This window comes from Lactuca serriola, chromosome 2 (genome assembly GCF_051521515.1).
Source record: "Lactuca serriola cultivar US96UC23 chromosome 2, Lser_US96UC23_V15, whole genome shotgun sequence".
NCBI lineage: Eukaryota > Viridiplantae > Streptophyta > Magnoliopsida > Asterales > Asteraceae > Lactuca > Lactuca serriola.
Genome location: NC_136409.1, coordinates 129578988 through 129588514, shown reverse-complemented (window position 1 = coordinate 129588514; position 9527 = coordinate 129578988). Strand labels below are relative to the sequence as shown.

General features: G+C 41.8%; 1 pseudogene; it reads right to left on the bottom strand.

The window, feature by feature from the left end:
• Positions 1-639: 639 nt before the first annotated feature.
• On the bottom strand, positions 640-921 carry LOC145089571 (uncharacterized; annotated as a pseudogene).
• Between the last annotated feature and the right edge of the window lie 8606 nt (positions 922-9527).

Genomic DNA, 9527 nt, shown 5'->3' with positions numbered 1-9527 from the left:
GATATTTGCATTCATAACTAAAATAACCATAATTATTGCAGTTATAGCATTGAACCTGAGATTTGTCACTTTGTTGTTGAAACCTGCCTCTTCCTCTTCCTCTGCTTTGAAATCTTCAACCACGACCAGAGAACTGATATCTTTTAGTGGTTTGATATCTTTTATTTTCTTGACTTCTATCAAACGATTGTCTACCACGGCCTCGTCTACCAGGTCCACCTTTGTAACCACCACGATTTCCTATGCCTCGTATATAGCTGTTACTAGTTTGGTTTTAATTAATTGACATCTTGCTTTGTAAAGCTTATTCTAGTTTACTAGTATCATCATTTTGATTCATTCTCTGTTCAAGGGTTCAAGACTACCCACGAGCTAATCCATGGAATTTAAGAACAAATCTTTTGATTCTTTAATAGCTGTGACTACATAATCAGATCTTCTGATTAATGAACGAAGTAATTTTTCCATTACCCTTACTTCATCAAGAGCTTCACCATTACTTTTCATTTCTTTTTCCACCATTTTCAAACGAGTAACATAATCATTTACACTTTCTGAAGTTTTCATCTTCGATGTTTCAAATTCAACGCCGAGTGATTGGAGTCGTACCTTTTTCGCCTTTTCGGCTCCTTGGTGCGATTACTGTAGAAGGTCCCAAGCTTTCTTTGATGTCTTTGAGTCTGTTATTTTCTCAAAGGTTGATTCATCAACACCTTGTAAAATTAAAAATGGAGCTTTATTATCTCTTTTCTGGGAACCCTTTAACTTCGTCTATTGAGCATCTGTTAAAGTTGTTTCAGCAACTGCATATGCCGACTCAATGTATCCATATTCTACTATATCCCAAATATCTTGAGAACCAAGTAACACCTTCATTTGAATACTCCAGTTCCCATAATTTGTTGTCGTCAATTTCAGAATTTAAGGATGAATCATATTCTCCATCTTTTCATCGTAGAACCAAACCTCGACTCTAATACCACTTGTTGGTGGTTATAAAGAAACAAAGACGATGGACTAAAATTACTCTCACACAAGAACAACACTGTTTTTCAAACAAGAGTTACTGCTTTAAATTTTCTTTATTTCACAATACGTCACTTTTTTTACATACATCTCATAAATCTTTCTTGTGTATTTTACATTCATGTAACACACCTATTTATACTATGAGATACTTAAAATGTAAGGAAATGTAATGGATAAGAATTACCATTAATGTTAGCTAAGAAGTCATCCTAAGTTGCTCCACATGTCCTTATAATCGCCATTCATGATTCACATCCTTAGCCACTTTTTTTTGACTTTTGTTGTCAAAGTTTGGCTTGACTTCTAACACAATGTAACTGCTCCTAACTTTTGCATAGTTACTTATGTGTTTATTAAATGTTTTGGTATTTTGCAGGATGGAGATCTGGTAACAATTTCACTTGGCATATTTTATACATCTTTCATAATTTCTTCCCTGTTTGCTTCTTCAGTTGTGAGAAACAATCTTTGTAATTATTAGTCTTCCAATGTTGCTATGTAAAGCCCAATTCCTGGTATGTATTTTAAATCAATTTACTCATTTTTGTATAGGGACTCGACAAGTTGGAGGCCCCAAACTCGACATGTAGGGATGGAATTAGGACGTGGGATTAAAGCCTACTCGATGAGTAGGGCAGTTAGAGTGTAACCCTAATTTTCAGGGTTTAACCAGCTAATTTAAACACTTTAAACTCCAAAGGTTGGCCTCATTTACAACCTCCATCATCCCAAACCCTAGCCATGAAACCCTAATCCACTTGTAAGAGTTTTTGAGCCATTTTGTGCATTCTTGGTGATTCTTCAAGAAGAGGCACTTGAAGAAGGAGCAAGGAAGGATTGGAGAAGAATAGATCTAGAAGTATAGTTTCATTTCCGGTTAATTGGAGGTATAAAGCTCCTATCTTGTTTATAATATGCTTAGATCTCTTTATCTTCACTTTTATGGGATTTTTGGTTCAAGAAGCATAACCTTTGGGAAATGGACGTCCCAAGTGAGTATGTCATCAGATCTGGAACCATGGAGGGCTTTCATGACATAAAGGTGAAAACTTTATGACCATTGAAGCCTCATGCAAGCTATAGGATGTCATTTTGGCCTTTTAAGCTGCAAAAGGCCATGCATGGAGAGAAACATGGAGACTTTACATGTTCATTTAGTCTCTAAGGTCCAGATCTCAGTTTATGCACCCTATCTTGAAATATTGAAGGCTTGTGGACCAAGATCTAAGTCCTTAAGAGTTAGGGTTTGAGCTATATATCTTAAGGAAGATTAGTAATTAATTGGTAAAGTTGGAAACTTTACCCTTAAAGGACTAGTATGTATTAGAAGTGTATAACTTAGATCTGATGGATAAGGACTTAATCCTTAAGATGGCTTAAGAGACTGAAGAACTTGTTGAGTCCATAGAGGAACTCGACGAGTTAGGTCAAAGTGCCCCGAATCTGTAAAGGGAAAAACTTGTCGAGTTCAAGCATGACTCGACGAGTCGACTGGGGAAGTCCCGATTCTGTAGATAGGAGGAACTCGACGAGTTGAGTCAACTCAAGATGTTGACCTTGACCAAAAGGCCGACTTTGACCAGGGTGTTGACTGTAACTTTGACTTTGACCAAAGTTGACCCGTAAGGGGTTTTGAGTATGAAAGGGTAATTAAAGAAGATCTTTTGTGTGTAGGAGGTTGGGTAGAGTTGATTTTAGAGCCAAGGACAATTCAACTACTTCACGACATTTGGGGTGAGTTATCTTCCAGTAGAAGTGGGTCGAAGGCACCAATGTCGACCCACTAGTAAGTTTTATAGTAGAGATGATTTCCTTTGTGATAATTATCTGATATGACACTATGTGTAATGCTTTATGTGCTAGTATGCTATGATATTATATGATAGTAGTAGGAGGGGTTGGATAGGCCCTAGTACCGGTCGAAAGGATCGAAGGGGTAGGCCAACTCCCTGATAGACGTATGTGACTTATGTGTTTATGTACCAGGATGTTATATGGTAGAAGTAGGGGTGAAATAGTCCCCGATACCGATCGAAAGGACTGAAGGGGTAGGCTAACACCCTGATATGCTAGGAAAGTTACCGATTGAAAGAGACCGAAGGGGTAGGCCAACACCCTGATATGGTAGTCAAGTTACCGGTTAAAAGAGACCGAATGGGTAGACCAACACCCTGATATGATAGGCAGTTACCGGTTGAAAGAGACCGAAGGGGTAGGCCAGTACTTGGACATGTTAGACAATATGTTTATTGTATGTTATGTGGTATGATGGGGGAACCCACTAAGCTTTATGCTTATGGTTTTTAGTTTTTGTTTCAGGTCTTTCTTCTTCGAAGGGAGAGGAGTCGGCACGATAGCAACACATCATACCACGATTTTCTGCACTATGATGTTCTTGGGATTTGTACTCTGACATTATTATCTTATGACTTGTTTTTAGACATATGACTTATGGGATTTTATGATATGAGATAACTTAATTATGTTTTCAATAATCTGTTTTATGAGTTATTAAATTAAAAAAAATGAAAATTTTGGTCTGGGATTTTGGGATGTTTCAAGTTGTTATCAGAGCCTTGGTTTGAGGGATTTGAACACACCTTCGGGTGTCTAGACTCAAATTGAGGGTTTGGAAATTTTTTACAAAGAAAAAAATTTTTGAAAAATTAAAATCAAGGGTTTTGAGAAAGAACAAGGTGTGCGATGCATGCAATCGGCCGAGCTCAAGTAAATTTTCCCCAAGATACCCATACATGTTTGTTATGATATATGATTATGAGAAACTGCATGCTAGATTAGGGCTGAGGATCTAGGAAGGATGCCTTATATGCCTATTGTATGTGTATGAGAACTGCATGCTAGATTAGGGCTAAGGATCTAGGAAGATGCCTTATATGCCTGTTGTATGTGCTTGTTGAGCTGCATGATAATACTGACTAGTTAGATACATGATAGCCTGGTTAGGATATGCTTGGTTTGGGTTACTCAATGCCCGAATGTTGCATGCTTTGTGCTTTAGGAGTCCTAGTTATCTTTAATTAACTAGTAAATTAATACGTTAAGTTACATATTGCGAGGACTAAATAATTTCGAAAGGTTAGGACTAGCCCTATTTCGCAGCTCTTGTCTGAGTCCAGCCGTTGTAGGGTAGGACCCCTCATTCGAAGAATTATCTAGTCTTAGTAATATGTAATGGTATCCGCGAGCTAGTTAGGGAGAGATAGCAGAGTCTTCTTATGCAGCTGATGGAGGAGAGTGGGTTGGAGGTTACCTTAGTGTAAGCCTAGGATGAGATTAGTGCAACGAGCAGTAGTAGTGAAAGGGACTTGGTGAATTCAAGGCAATCCTTGAGGAAAGTACGGATAAATGTGGAAGGTAGTATGGGCCCGTACTACTGAAAGCATAGGATCCGTACTCGAGTCAAGGAGGGTTGAGATAGAACTAGGGAACTTGTAGAGTGTGTGAGACCTCTCGAGGTTATGTATGACCCTAACGATTATCTGTTTTGTTTCAGAATGGTGGTGGCACGTCATGGAGCAGGAGGTTCAAGGTCTAGATCAGGTTCAGGTTCGGGGTCGGGTTCCAAGCCGGTTGATGATGGATTACGCGAGTTCATCGCATCTGAGATTACAAGCGGCATCCTTGAGGCGACCCCGATCATTTTCGGGTCGATCAAGGAAGGGATCATTAAACTGATGGATGATCGCCTTAGGGAATTCCGGAGCGACATGGCATCTGGCCAGTCAGGGATGCACACACTCTCCTTCATGGATTTAAGGGGATGTGGTGTGCCAAACTTTCACGGGGTGAAGGACCCCATTGTGGCTAGGAGATGGATTGCAGACATTGAGTCTGCACAGTTGACAAGCTTCTGCCCCAAGGGGTCGAAGGTCCAGTATGCTGCGGGATGTTTGAGAGACAGAGCTAGAGACTGGTGGGAGGCAGTCAGTGATTCGTTGGGAGCCCCAACCATTAAGGCTATGACTTGGTCAAACTTTGTGACCAGGTTTAGGGATGAGTTTCTGCCAGCTGTAGAGATCCACCAGTTAGCCAGGGAGTTCTTGGATATGAGGCAGACTATTGAGTCGGTGGCGAAGATTACTACCAAGTTCAGGGAGAGGGCCTTACTGGTGCCTCAGTATGCGGGTGACGAGAGGATGAAGAAAACCCAGTACGATGACATGTTGTGAGTTGACATTCGGAAACATGTTAGCTAGTCGACATGCCCGACTTTGGAGGACATAACAACGAGGGCGAGGGAGAGGGATATCGATATAGATCACATTAGGAAGAGGAAGGAGGAGACTGGGAAGGCTACTGGGTTTTCGGGGAAGAATCCCAAGAGATCTGACTCTAGTTCGAAGGGCCAGTAGGGCCAGAACCGTTGTGGGAAAAGTGGCAAGACGCATGCGGGAGTTTGCAGATTAGGGTCATTGGGTTGCTATAAGTGCGGCAAGCTTGGGCACTTTGGCAATGATTGTACTGCACCTACCCCCACCCTTCAGACATTCATTGGAATCAGAAGGGACATAAAAAGTTCAACTGCCCGATATTAACATCAGGAGGGCCAGTGGCGGCGCCAGCTCTAGTGACCCTGTAGATCACGGATGGCCAACAAGGCAAGACATGTTTCCGAATGTCAGCTCTCAACATGTCATGGTACTGGGTTTTCTTCATCCTCTCGTCACCCGCATACTGAGGCACCTGTAAGGCCCTCTCCCTGAACTTGGCAGTAATCTTCGCCACCGACTCAATAGTCTGCCTCATATCCAAGAACTCCCTGGCTAACTGGCGGATCTCTACAGCTGGCAGAAACTCAACCCTAAACCTGGTCACAAAGTTTGACCAAGTCATAGCGTCAATGGTTGGGGCTTTAAATGAATCACTGACTGCCTCCCATTAGTCTCTAGCTCTGTCTCTCAAACATCTCGCAACAAGACATATGCTCCAGTGGTGAGGAGCCGAGCCTTCCAGTTGACCGGCAAGGAGGTGCGTGCCGTAGCAGATATGGTGATGGGTATGTATTCTTCCCCATAATTCTTATACATGTCGGTTATGATACTTATGTTTTATGTTTTCCGTTTAGCACCGTTCCATGTGAACGGTACCATAGTACAAGTGTTATTTGATTCGGGAGCTACCTGATCATTTGTCTCTCTTGCACTTAGCAAGAGGTTTGCTGAGTCTTCAGGCATGTTGGATTATCCTTTAGAGATCGAGATTGCTGATGACCGGTCCTTTCGAGCATCTGAGATCTACATAGATTGTGTTTTGAGGATGTATGACGAACGTTACCTCGTGGGTTAGGTTCCGATTCCTTTGCGTGGCAACAAGGTTATTATATGCATGGATTGGTTGAGCCCTAATGGGGCGGTGATCTACTGTGAGCAGCAATTGGTGCGTTTCAGGACCCCGAGTGGGGGAGAGTTGGTGATTCAGTGCGAGAGGCCGCAACGTGGACCAGCTTTATGTTCAACAACGAGGCTAGGCGCTACCTTCAGCAGGGGTGTGCAGGGTATGTCGCCTACGTTATGGATACCTAGGAGGCGGGTAAGGCGACTGTGAGTGATGTGCCAGTTTTACGAGAGTACCTGGACATATTTCCAGAGGTGCTGCTTGGGATACCTTCGGAGAGAAAGGTGGAGTTCAGGATCGAACTAGTCTCTGGTACGGCTCCGATAGCTAAGTTACCATACCGGTTGGCTCCTCCTGTGATGCAGGAGTTGTCTACACAGCTGCAGGAGCTGTTAGACAAGGGATTTATCAGTTCGAGTAGTTAGCCTTGCGGAGCCCCGATTTTGTTTGTGAAGAAGAAGGATGGGTCACATCGGATGTGTATAGAGTACCGGGAGTTGAACAAGGTAACGGTGAAGAACCGGTACCCACTCCCAAGGATTTATGATCTCTTTGATCAGCTTCAGGGGGCATCTTGGTTTTCCAATATACACTTGCGTTCAGGTTATCTCCAGATGAGAGTCAGAGATGAGGATGTACAGAAGACTGCTTTCTGGACTCGCTATGGACACTATGAGTTCGTGGTGATGCCCATTGGGCTCACCAATGCCCCCGCCGCTTTCATGGACCTCATGAACAACATATGCAGACCGATGCTGGATCGGTCTATGATAGTCTTTATTGATGACATCTTGGTTTAATCCAAGACGCAGGAGTAACATCAGGAGAACTTGCGAGAGGTGTTGGATACCCTGAGGATGGAGAGCTTGTACGCCAAGTTCTCCAAGTGTGAGTTCTGCTTACACGAGGTGCAATTTCTGGGATGCCTTGTCAACCAGGACGGTATTTTGGTCGACCCGGCCAAAGTGGAGGCCATGATGAGATGGGAGGTTCCGAAGTCTCCATTTGAGATTCGGTGTTTCCTTGGGTTAGCAGGCTATTACCAGAGGTTCATACAAGATTTGTCCAAGATAGAAGTACCCTTGACCCGATTGACGAAGAAGGTTGTTGTATTTCGTTGGGGGCCTGAGCAGCAGGCAACATTCGAGAAGTTGAGGATTTTGTACTATACTGCGATGCATCCATTTCGGGTTTGGGCGCAGTGTTGATGCAGATAGGGCACGTCTGCCTTGAGGCTGTTGAAGCCTCATTAGGCGAACTACCCGACGCATGATCTGGAGTTGGGGACGGTTGTTTTCGCCCTCAAGATTTGGCGACACTACCTCTATGGGGTCCGTTGTACCATTTACACGGACCACAAGAGATTGAGGTACCTCATGGATTAGCCGAATTTGAACATGAGGCAGCATCGGTGGTTAGATGTGGTGAAGGATTACGACTGTGAGATCCTTTACCACCCGGGGAAGCCCAACATTATGGCAGATGCACTTAGCCGCAAGGCATTCGCAACCCTGATCAGAGACATCTGTCTGAGGATGACAAAAGTGACTCCGCTTCTAGAGAATATCCTGGAGGCCTAGTAGGAGGCTATGAAGGAGGTACACCGGAAGAGTGAGCGTTGTAGAAGCAAAATTGTAAAAGTCAAATAGTGTATTTGTTTAGTTTCGCATCTTTATGTTATTTAGTAAGTCAATTTTGTGCGAAGTGTATTGTTTAGACTTAGTATATTTTTTGTACACTCAGGTTCCCTATAAATAGGGACTGAGGATAGAAGTAGAGGATAACTTTCTGAAATGCAAATATCCTTTCTGATTATTTTGTAATCAGTCTTCATCAATATAAGATCTGATTAATATTTACTCTTCGTGTTCTTACTTTTCAATCACTAAAATCATATTTGCTTTCGTAAATCTCGATAACAATTCTCTTCAATTGGTATCAGAGCAGGATTCAAACTGCATCGATCTGATTTTCGTGTTAGAATCATTTGCTTTTTGAGTTGCAACTTTACTCAAAATTTTCCGCGCATTTTGGTTTTGAAAATCAAATTTGATCTTCAGATTTGAATTGATTCTCTCTTTGAATTGTTTAGTCGAGTAATCGATCAGTGATTGGTGATCAATTCAATTGATCAATTCTCAAATTCATCAAGTTTTTCAAGCTTTCTGAAAATTTCCGTGTTCATCAATGGCGAACTTCAACATGAATACAATGACTTCCTTCTCTCACTTGCTTGGTTCCTCATCCAAAATTCCGATGTTAATTCCAGAATACTATGATCAGTGGGCTGATAGAATGGAAGATTACTTAAATGGAATTGATGAAGAGCTTTGGAATTGTATCGATGGAACAGTGCAAGCTCCTGCTAATGTTCAACCAATTGTACCATCTACTACATCTGCTGAAGTTGCTGATCAACAAAAACGGTTGAAGAATAATGAAAAAAGGTGCATGAGGGAACTAAGAGGTGCTCTTCCTCCTGTGGTTTATAATTACATTCATAGTTGTAAAACAGCAAAGGAGATCTGGAACACTCTAAAAGAGAAGTATCAAGGTAGCGAAAAGACGAAGATCAACTCTATGAAGCAATGTCTGGTTGAACTGAAGGAATTCAGACAAAAGGATGTTGAAACTCTTGAAAATTACTATGATCGTCTGAATGAGCTTATGTTTCGTTGCAATAGGTATGGAATCACTAGGTCTCTCATGGAATTCAATTTAACTTTCATTATGGGCCTTCGCAAGGAATGGCGAAGTGTGAGCATGATGATTAAGAATCAACAAAGTTTTGATACAACTCATTGGAATGATCTCTACAATCAGCTGAAAACACATGAAAGTGAAGTTTCAGAAATGTATGAAGAATCAAAACAGAGTATTGGAGGTCCTTTGGTTCTTGTTTCAAAGGTATCAGAAGTTGATGTTAATGAAAAAGATGGTTCAGATAATGAAGGATTTTTGATGAACTCTGATGATGAAGCTGTGGCATTCTACTCAAACAATAGAGTTAAGAAGTTTTTCAAAAAGCCTTTTAATCCAAAAGGAAAGGCTAGTAATGCGAAAAGTGGAGTCACAAAAATTGGAGGAGAGGAGAGGAAGATAATGGAGAAAGCTGAAGAGAAACAAAAAGATGCGAAAGAAGT